Genomic DNA, 11,019 nt, shown 5'->3' on the forward strand with positions numbered 1-11,019 from the left:
AGTCACGATCTCCATCATAGGGTGGCCAGAGTTGGTGAATAAAAAAAAATATGTTTTTATTGATTTTTTTTTAGAGAAAGAGGAAGGGAGACAGAGAAACATCCATTGGCTACCTCCTTCATGCCCCCTACTGGGGACTGAGCCTGCAACCTGGGCATGTTTGGGAATTGAACTGGGACCTCAGTCCATGGGATGATGCTCAATCCACTTAGCCACACCAGCCGGGCAATTACATGTTTTCATTATTCACTTTTCTTTAAAGCATAAATCAAAGCCATTAACTTGAACTTGAGGTATATACACAATACCTAACAACCCTATGCAAAATACTTTTCATAAGTAACAGTACATTTTGAAATATCAGAAACTGCATATGTGTGTTGATTTGTATTCTGACTTAATGAAACAAGAAGAGAACAACATTTAACTAAGGAGGCTTAGACTGATAATAAAGCTCTTAAAGATAAATGACTTCCTTTCTCTTTGGAGGTAGCACAGGCTACACAGTGTCCCGAGAGGATTCATGATGAGAAAAATATCAATCCCAGCTTTAAGACCTTGCTTTGGAAGAAACCGATGAGACAGCAATTGGAAAGTGAAACTTCATCTTCATTTTGAAATAAGTGGTCTTAATTTTTCTTGTAGAAAAAGTTTAAATCAGTTTACTATACATATAGCTGAACCATTAATTTCTGCAGCTCTCCGGTAAAGTCCAGCACTTTGCTTGTGCAAAGTCTCTGAGAAGGGGTCAGTAGAGATCATCTAATCTTAAATTCTGACACCATCCATTCAAGTCCTTGGTATAATCTCTTGCCTGTAAGAGCATAGCATGCCTGGATATGACACTAGTGATCTGCAATAGAAGTTGTTTTCAACAACTGGAATATTTCTGCTACAGTCATGCATTCTTTAACATCTTGTTTATTAGCAAAAATCAGCAATCCAGTTTTCTTAGGGTCCTCATGGGCTAACATTTCAGAGTTCTCTCACTATAGAAATCCTTTCTTTGTCTGTGCTCAGACTAGTATAGTCAGTGTTCCAGGAAGAACGAAGAGATTCTTGGCCACCAGTATCCCACAGAAAGAAATGTGCATCATTAATCACGATCTCTTCTACGTCCGGTGGTGGGGGATGTATGTACGACTTCATTCATAGGAAACTGGTCAAGGATGGTAGCTTTCCCTGCATTATCCAGCCCAACAATGACAGCTTTGTGCTCCTGGTGATTGTACAGTCTCATATCTGGTGAAGAGAATTGATCAGCGGACCCCTGCCAGCCCTCTAGGCCTCCTGGCCTCCCTGTGCTGTCTCTCAGCCTGCCAGGTTTGGTGCAACGCAATGAAACTACAAGCACACGCTGCTTGGAGTGAGGGGGAGCTTTGCAAGGTAGCAAATGCTCCAGTTCTCTGGACACAGTTCCATTTATTTGCAGATTGGTACCCCCAGGTCACAAGTGGATTTAGGTAAATTGTTTCCTTGAGATGGCATTACTGCAAACACTCTTGCTTTTTACGGGAAGGGAAGAGACCTTGAAACCAAAAGATAACAAACTCTTATTCACATGCAAATGAAGCACCCAATACACCTGGAGGGGCCAGGTTTCCTCTCCCTCCCGGCTAGGATTTTGAGAATGCATTAATACAAGGTTGAGAGTGCTTAACACAAGGTTTAAAAAGTCCATATTCCAACCACCCAACTCCACATCCCTGGGCTCAGGTTGAGAAGGAGGAAGGAGAAAGACAGGTTTGAATCTCGCCTGCACTGGCTGCTGGCTGCTGGCTGCTACCTGCTACGTAGGAACCAGAGGGAGGCCAGAGCCTAGAGGCCTTGAGGCCCTGCCGCCGTGGCACTTTCCTGGCTCAGGGACAACCCCACTGCATAGTCCATTACTAGCCTCCTGGGCCATTGTCTCCGAGCTCCTCTTGGGTAGCTGCCTAAACAGGCTTCTACTAGACCACCGGCCCCTCTCTCTTCTTATGGCATTTACTTTAGCAACTAGTAGTTGTAAATTCTTTCTCTGCTCCTTTGAGATGTAAAACTTCTCCCAGCTCTTGCCATTTCTGTAACCCGTGAATGTCTTTCTCAAGGATCTGGGAGCCATCTCTTTGAAATGTAATCAAGGAAGATAGTGTCAGATCTGCCAGTCTCTGAGGAAGGGTAGGCACCGACCTTCAATAACAGACAATTAGCAAACACAGATGCTCTAATCACATTGACACATTTCTCCCCCATCTTTCTCGGTGCTTTTCCAGTAGCTCATCCTAGCACTCAAAAACCCTCATTTTTTGTTTCTGCAGAGCTGAGCTCAGTCCTGAGCAGAAATCTCTCTCCCTTACTGCACTGGCCCAAATAAAACTGTCTTGAGGTTTTTAACAAGTGTCCAGTGCATTTTTCTTTGACAGGTAGGATAAGGCCTGGGCCTTTGTACTTGCACCAAGTCCCCAGGTGATTCTGATACTGACCCAACTTTGAGAGCTACTTTATTTTTAGCAATATTTACAAAACACCACGGGTTGAAATCTATTTGACCTTAAAGTACAAATTTGTAGTGCTCTGACAAATATTATTCCTTTACGTTAATGACATCTTTAACAATATATTTTTTAATTGTTTAGAGAGAGAAAAATGGAAACATCGGTGAGAGAGAACATCGATTGGCTGCCTCCTGCATGCCCCCCATTGGGGATTGGCTCACAACCTGGGCATGTGCCCTGACTGGAATCGAACCAGCGACCTCTTCTTGGTTCATGGGTCGATGCTCAACCACTGAGCCACACCGGCTGGGCTAATGACAACGTTTTAAATGAAAAGAAAAGTTGGTCATTATTTATGTTCTTTTCTCTAACTCCATCTAGTAATGATTCTCAGCCTTTTAATCAACTTGACCTTCTGGTTCCTGAGGAATAATATGCTTAGGCCCCTCAGTGAGTGGCTCAGTGTGGTAGTCACTCCCTGGAGGCAGACACTGGGGTGGAATAAAGAGGAGGATGTGGACAGTGTTACAGCCTCTTAGGTGGTTCTGCTTTTTCGAATCCACCCCCTCACTGAGAAAACCTGCTCAGTGCAGTCTTCATTTGCCTGGGTGGGTTGCTCAGAAATGAGATAATATCCTACTCATTTTTCCCCCCCTGAGCATAATGTCTGGCAATAAATAAAAGCTTGATAAAATATCCTTGTCTTACTCTAGCCTTTTGCAGGGTTTTTCTCACCTTCTCAGTGTTGTGTCCTAACCTATCCTTTTATGCCTGGCATAATATAATATTAACTTTACATGTGAAAATTTTCTGTGGACTTCATGTATTTATGGGGCTAAGAGAGTATTTAAAATTAGAATAGGGCCCTGGCCAGTTTGGCTCAGCGGTTAGAGCGTCGGCCTGTGGTCCGGAGAGACCCGGGTTCGGTTCCCGCTAAGGGCACGTACTTCGGTTGCAGTTTGTCCCGGCCCTGGTCGGTCGTGTGGGTGGCGGCCACTCGATGTGTCCCTTCACATCGATGTTTCTCTCTCTCTCTCTCCCTTCCTCTCTCTCCCTCCCACTCTATCTGTGCAAAAAATGGAAAAATATCCTCGGGTGAGGATAAAATAAATAAATAAATAAATAAAATTAGAATAGGATAAGTATCATATGATCTCACTTATTTGTGGAATATAATGAACGTAACAGTCTGAGGAATGGGGTAGTCCCAGAGACATGGAAGTGGGGTACAGACTGACAATTCCCAGAAGAGGGGATGGTGAGGGAGAGATAAACCACAGAACTTATATGCATGTGTGCATGAACAATGGACATGGACAACAGAGCTGGGGACAGGGCGGGGAGGGAGGGGGAAGCGGAATCATTGCGAGGAGGGGGAGAAACATCTGTAACGAAAATTAATTAATTAATTAAAAAAAATTAGACTAGGAAAGAGTTTGAATAAGCTGATCCTATTTTCTTAGCAAAACAATGACCAATTCTAAATCACTTAATACATTTTTATTATTATTATTTTTTTCTCTATTGATTTTAGAGAGAGAGGAAGAGAGAGGAGAGAAAGATAGAAACATCAATGAGAGAGAACATTGATTGGTCACCTCCTGCATGCCCCCCATTGGGGATTTGGCCCACTACCTGGGCATGTGCGCTGACCAGGAATCAAACCGGTGACTTCTTGGTGCATGGGTCAATGCTCAACCACTGAGCCACACCGGCCTGGTGCTTAATACATTTTTAAATATCATTAATCAAATGTAATTATATTCAGTTGAAGAAACAAACTTAATATGTACATTCATCAAACAGTCACATAGAACTTATTATGTGCCATTACTGTATTAGAAACTTAGGAATACGAAGACAAGTATTATATGGTTTCTACACATTTATACATTTAGAATGAGAGACAGAAAAGCAAATCAATGCAATGGTATGAGATAAATACTTTGATCAAAATATGAGCAAATGTTTCTTTCTATTATACTTCTAATGATTATTCTTTCCAGAGACTTTGTATTCATCATTTGCTCTTAAAAAAAAAAAAAAATGTCAATATTCATAATCATCAAAACTTTGAAGCAATGCAACCAAGATGTTCTTTAGTAGGTGAATGAATAAATAAACTGGTACATCCAGAAAATGGAATATTACTCAGTGCTAAAAAGAAATGAGCTATTAGGCCATGAAAAGACAAGGAGGGAATTTAAATACATATTACTAAGTGAAAGAATCCAATCGGAAAAGGCTATATACTTTATAACATTTTGGAAAAGGCAAAAAGGTAAAAATATCAGTGGTTACATGGAGGTGGATGGAGAGGATGAGTAAGTGAGCACAATGGATTTTTAGGACAGTGAAAATACTGTGGTAGGTACACGTCATTAAAATTTTGTCCAGACCCATAGAATATACAACACCAAGAGTGAACCCTGATAGAAACTATGGACTCTGTGTGAAAGTGTTGGTCAGTGTAGGTTCATCAGCTGTAACAGCTGTACCACTCTGGTGGGGGATGTCAGTAAGGGGGAAGCTATTTATTTGTGGAGGCAGGGCGTATATGGGAAATCCCTCTCCCTTCCTCTCAGTTTTGTTGTGAACCTAAAACTGCTCTAAAAATTAAGTCTATTAAAAAAAAATCTTAATAGAGATTCTTGCTTTTGGCTCACTTCTCCCATGACTCAATATTTTAAAAATAACTTCATTCTTCCTTGAGTATGAGCTTCCTGGCTAGTTGTGTCTGACCTCTTGGCAGATCATGGTTTCTGTGGATGCTCTTTGCACAGATCACCCAGACATTCATCTGGCCTGAGGTAGATGTTTACAAATAAGAAGCCCAGCAGTACTCCCTTTGCGTGGTAGTATGGGACCATAAAAATGACCACACAGGTTGAAATAGTTCAAAGTAACCACATTAAATCATGTAGACTAGATAACATTCCAATGAAGACTACTGAATGAATTTGGAGTAGGAGATGGAAAATGGTGAAGTAAAAGGGAAGGAAAAATCACAATGTAGCATACGTCCTTCTTCTAGAAAAGGGTTTCTCAAACTCAATGATATTGACCTTTGGGGCTGAATAGTCTACATTGTATGGGGCTGTTCCTACGCACTGCATGATGTTTAGCAACATCCCTGGCCTCAACCCATAGATGCTAGTAGCATCTTCCAAGTTTGACAAACAAAAATGTCCCCTGACAAGCCAAATGTTTCTTGTGGAGCTAAGTCACCCCATATTAACAACCACTGTACTAGAAGAAATATTTAGATTGACCTCACTGAGGTGAGATCATAAACAATCAGTTTGTTTAGAAGTATCATTTAGGTTCTATTGGAATATTCTATATATGAGGGACTACGCTTTTTAAATGACCAATAAGTAGTTGAACTTTTCTTTTTTATAAATTTTTATTGATTTGAGAGATAGAGAGAGAGGAAGGGGAGAGAGGGAGGGAGAGAGAGAGAGAGGGAGAGAGAGAGAGAGGGAGAGATAGAGAAATAAATTTGTTGTTTTACTTATTTATGCATTCATTGGTTGATTCTTGTATGTGCTGTGACCTGGGATTGAACTAGCAACCTTAGTGTATTGGAAGGAAGCTCTAACCAACTGAGCTAACTGGCCAGGGCGAGTAGTTGAGCTTTTCATACAGAAAAAAAAAAAAAAAAAGCAAGTGTACTGACAATTTTAAACACTATCATCCTCTCAATGAACAATTCAGAAAGATACATATGTGTTCATTTCATCACTATGAAATCTAAGGATGGGTTCTGTGACAGCAATTTGTCTCTCAGCTCCAATTTGTTAGTGTTATAGTTTGGCGTTTTCTCAGGAGATGGAATAGAGATGGGGATACTTTCAATGAATTTTTGTCTGTTGAACATACCTTAATTATTTTTTCATGAGGAATGGGACTAATTATTTGTGTTCTGTTCTAGAAGTTATTGGTGATAGAGGGACTTATGCCTATTTATCAACTGTGCCCTGTTGCATAATGTATCATTCTTTTCTGGGAGAGGTCAGGTGGGACATCTCCATCACTTTTTCTAAATATTTTCTTTTGGTTTAAGGTTTCCAGGAGAATCTATATTTTTTAAGCACATTAAAATATTCTTTAATGTTTTCTTGTTTTGTTTTGTTTTTATTCTTACCTGAGGACATTTTTTTCATTTTTTTGTTCATATAGAGTGGGAGGGAGAGAGAGGAAGAGAAAGAAAAATCGATGTGAAAGGGACACATTGAGTGGCTGCCTCCCGCACGACCCAACCAGGGCCGGGGACAAACTGCAACCGAGGTATGTGCCCTTAGCGGGAACTGAACCTGGGGGGACAAACTGCAACCGAGGTACGTGCCCTTAGCGGGAACTGAACCTGGGTCTCTCTGGACCGCAGGCCAACGCTCTAACTGCTGAGCCAAATCGGCCAGGTCTCTTTAATGTTTTCTTAACCACAGACTTTATCTTATCTGATGTCTATTCTGATGCATTAAACAGTGTATCAACGTCTACCTCTAATAACAAACTCCCTAATAAATGACTCCATTAAAATACTGTCATTTTATTTTTAGATACAGCATTTCAGTCAGTTTTGATGAGTGCACAACTGTAAGCTCCATTTCCTTTCAGCTCTAGAATGTTGCATTTGACAAGTCCTAACGTATTTCCCCCCAGCTCCTGAAACATCACAAATAAAATAGGACCACAGTCTGCTTTTGTTGTATGATGAATATCTTGAATCGTATTTTTTTCCTTTAAAACATAGCCTCTGTTTTTTTCCTAGAGGAATATTTAGTTACTTTCCAAACAGTTTCTTTCATAATCATTTTCATTTGGAGGATAAATTATTAAAGCTTTGTAGCAAATATATATTTAGATACTTGAATGGACTCAATTAGTGAAAAATATTTCATATTTGTATTTATCGAAGTTGAGCCTGTTAATTCAAATGAAAAAAAAAAGTGGTTTATTATCTTTAATTTTGGAATTATGTATAAACTGTACCGTTGAAATATATGCTATAAATACTATATACATCTATGCTGGGGTGAAGAGGTTTTCTTTAGTGTGTGTGTATATCTAGCAACATTTTAAAAGAAGTTTATATTTTGGGCTTTTATTTGTTTGTATAGAAGCATATATGCATATTTCGACTGCAAATCACTTTAACAATTTCATAATTTTCCTCATAGTAAAATGCTTCTTTTTTGTTGTTGTTTTTGTTAATCCTTACCCAAGGACATTTTTCTTTGATTTTTTTTTTTTTTTAGAGATGCACATCAATTGGTTGCCTCCTGCAAGACCCCGGCCAGGGCAGGGGATCAAACCTACAACCCAGGTATGTGTCCTTGACTGGGAATCGAACCTACAACCCTTTGGTCCATGAGCTGATGCTCTAACCACTGAGCATCTGGCCCTCTTTCTATTTTAAACAAATTGCGTTTGTGCTTTAAAAATGGATATAAGGGAAATAATGACCTTTTATTGTATTTTATCCCCAAAGCACATCTAAGAACTTCAGGATTCTCACACAAAGTAGCAAGCATTCACTCTGAAAGTAATTCCAGAGAAAAGAGGGTTTATATGAGACCAACTAACCATGTAGCGATTGAATTTTAAATTCAGAGAATAAAAAGGGTTTATTAAAATACATTAGCTCATCACTTCCAGACTGTGCTTTTGAAATAGCCAATGGCCCTCAAGACAGTGGTCAGGTGGTCTCAAGACAGTGGTTCATTTTCTTTTGTTAATAGAAATAGGTAAATAGAGAAAGAAATATTTCTACTAATATTTAATCCTTTGATACTGGCATTCATCAGCATATTATATAACTATGCTTCTATTTATGGTTCGAGTATTAGTTACATTTAAATTATAAAAATGACGTTAGTCCCTGGCCCTTTGAAGTGGATCCTAGCTGAGCTCAAAATGAGAATAAGCATCTTACTGTTTTCTGAGCCAGTGTGCTGGTAAAGTATAAGGACATCTATTAGCATACAGTGATGTGCCTAAGAGATTTTGTTTTAGGCTAAAGCAGAAAGAATTTTTTTTTTTTTTTTAATTGTAGGAGCACATAGTGGGGAAGAGGGTGTATGAACAATGGAGGGAACAGAATAGCTATATCCTCTTTGGATTTTTGAGCTCTGACAGAGCAAGGTGGAAGGAAAATCTGAAGGAGCTGCTTGCATGGGAAATGCCCTACTTGCCTGACACATGTGCGAGGAGCTAGGCTGCTCCAAGGACGGCGACAGCAATGATCAGAGTGTGTGAGAGAACGTCTTTCCAACCTCATACAGCGATCGGCAAAGCTCTGACTCTGGCTACTTGGGGAACACAGAGAGGTGGAGCCTTGACATAGGCACAGACATTTCACAGGGCACATGAAGCAATGGCGGTGACAAGCAGTTTTCATGCAGGGAGGCAACCTCCAGGAGGAAAAATTTGGAGCAGATTTATTTTCTCCTTTTCAGAGACTCCCAGAAACACCTGGGTAGGGGACCCTTTGGGGACTGGAGTCCTTCCTCCATGAGGTGGCAGGGACAGTGACCCGGTGAAATTTGGATGTCTGCTGTAAATGCAGCTTTTCTCAAAGGTTGGTGAGGTCTGGAGACATTTGTGTTATCTCTACCTGTGGAGTTTCCAAATCACTGTGATTATCCTTTTTTTAAAAAGGGTGCACCTAATTTAAAAAATGCAAATAAAAAAACCCCCAATGCCTGACTGATATTCACTAGTATAGTTTTGTTTCCACGGTGTAGATTCATTAGGAATCTTCTGAAATGTCTCTGTGCATATTAATGAGTTTAATAATTAGACGAGGAATGAGGGAAAACATGTAGTTCAGAAGCAATTAGTCAACAATATGAAAACATAACCTATACATTGTATCTATATTTATTGAGACAATAGCATTCTCGGTTTCGGAATTTAAGAATTATATATGAAATGATGAGATAATTTATTTGATAGTAAAATTAGGATTAAGATTCTCTTTCTATTTACTTAGTGCTATAATACGACATTAAACTAAAGCACATTTTATTTTAGTATGCAATGTTGAAAATTGGAGACATGTTAGCTGGACAATGGCTGCTTTTCAACATACCCTATGCTATTTTACTTTAGAACTACAAAATACTTCAGATTGGGGATCACTATTGGTGTACTATGGCATGTTGTGGTTCAATATTCATATATTTAATTAATTTGGGCTTCATGCTTCTGTTCTTTTTTGCACCAAATTGGGGCTAGATGCCTGAGAAAATTTTCCATTCTTGTCCAAAAATGTATCTGGAAGAGCTGTTTATCTCATTTGCATTCTTTCACGATTGAAGCAACAGACCAAATGCTCTAACACTTATTGACTGAAAGATATTGAACAAGTCATTTATTTTCTTTCCATCTCAGTTTTGTCATCTGTAAAGAGAGGATGAAAGAAGCCCTCATATTGACATGCTAAGGAACTGAGATATGGTGGCTCCCAGCACATCTCCTTTGCATTTTGCAACAGCAAATCTTGGCTTTAGATTCTGTTCTTTGATCTCCTTGCTACCCACTATTCTAGAGTTGCAAGTTATTCCAGTAAATCTCCAAATCTATTGTTGTCTTTGGAAGTGCCTTTTATAGATTTTTTTCTCTCTTTCTAATACCACCAGTCTAGTTTGAGTTCTTCCCTCCTTGCGCAAGGATTTCTGAGCAAACAATCATCTCTAGCAGGCATCTCTGACAGCGAACTATCCCTTCCACTTGATGTGCATCGTATTGCTTGGATTATTTTCCTTTAAAATCACATCATACCCCCTCATCAACAACAAAAACATTTGGGCAGATTGACAAATATTTAAATTATATCACGTCCTAATTTCTTTCCTCGCTTTTATGGCATTTTATAACCATTTCCCCCCATCCCACAATAGAACCTTCTCCCATACTCATCACTTCAGGAAGGAGGATTTTGTGTGCTATGGTTGTTTCTCCTGGCCTCTCCGCCTTGGTGTACACTGTTCCCCTCATGCAGCATGCCCTGTTTATTCCCGTCATTCTTCCGGGATCCTTGAGGTTTTTCTCTGCCCTTGAAGCTTCTAATCCAAGGTATGTGAAACATTGCCAAATAATTATGTCTACAGTACCCCTTTGCCAGTGGTTTTTATGCATACAACTAACCCCTGGCCTTTTTTATATTGTGGTTCAATATACATAACATAAAATTTATAATTGATCAGTTTTGAGTGTGCAGTTCAGGGGCATTAAGTACATTTACATTGTTATGTACTTTAGCACCATCCATCTCCAGAAAGTTTTCATCATCAAAACTGAAACTCTGTGTCCATTAAACAATAACTCCCTATTCCTCCCTCCCTCAGCCTCCGGTGACTGCCATTCTGCTTTCTTTGTCTATTAATCTGACGATTCTAGGTACTTCAAATAAGTGGAATCATATAATATTTGAACTTTTGTATCTTGTAAATTTCTCTTAATATAAAGTTCTCAAAGTTCACCCATTTGTAGCATGTATCAGAATTTTATTCTTTTTTAAAAATCAATAATATTTCAT

At 39.3% G+C, this 11,019-nt stretch overlaps 1 pseudogene; it reads right to left on the bottom strand.

The window, feature by feature from the left end:
• Window positions 1-758: 758 nt before the first annotated feature.
• Window positions 759-1,231, bottom strand: LOC118621831 (annotated as a pseudogene).
• Window positions 1,232-11,019: the final 9,788 nt, after the last annotated feature.

Source organism: Molossus molossus, unplaced genomic scaffold (assembly GCF_014108415.1).
Source record: "Molossus molossus isolate mMolMol1 unplaced genomic scaffold, mMolMol1.p scaffold_m16_p_8, whole genome shotgun sequence".
Classification (NCBI taxonomy): Eukaryota; Metazoa; Chordata; class Mammalia; order Chiroptera; family Molossidae; genus Molossus; species Molossus molossus.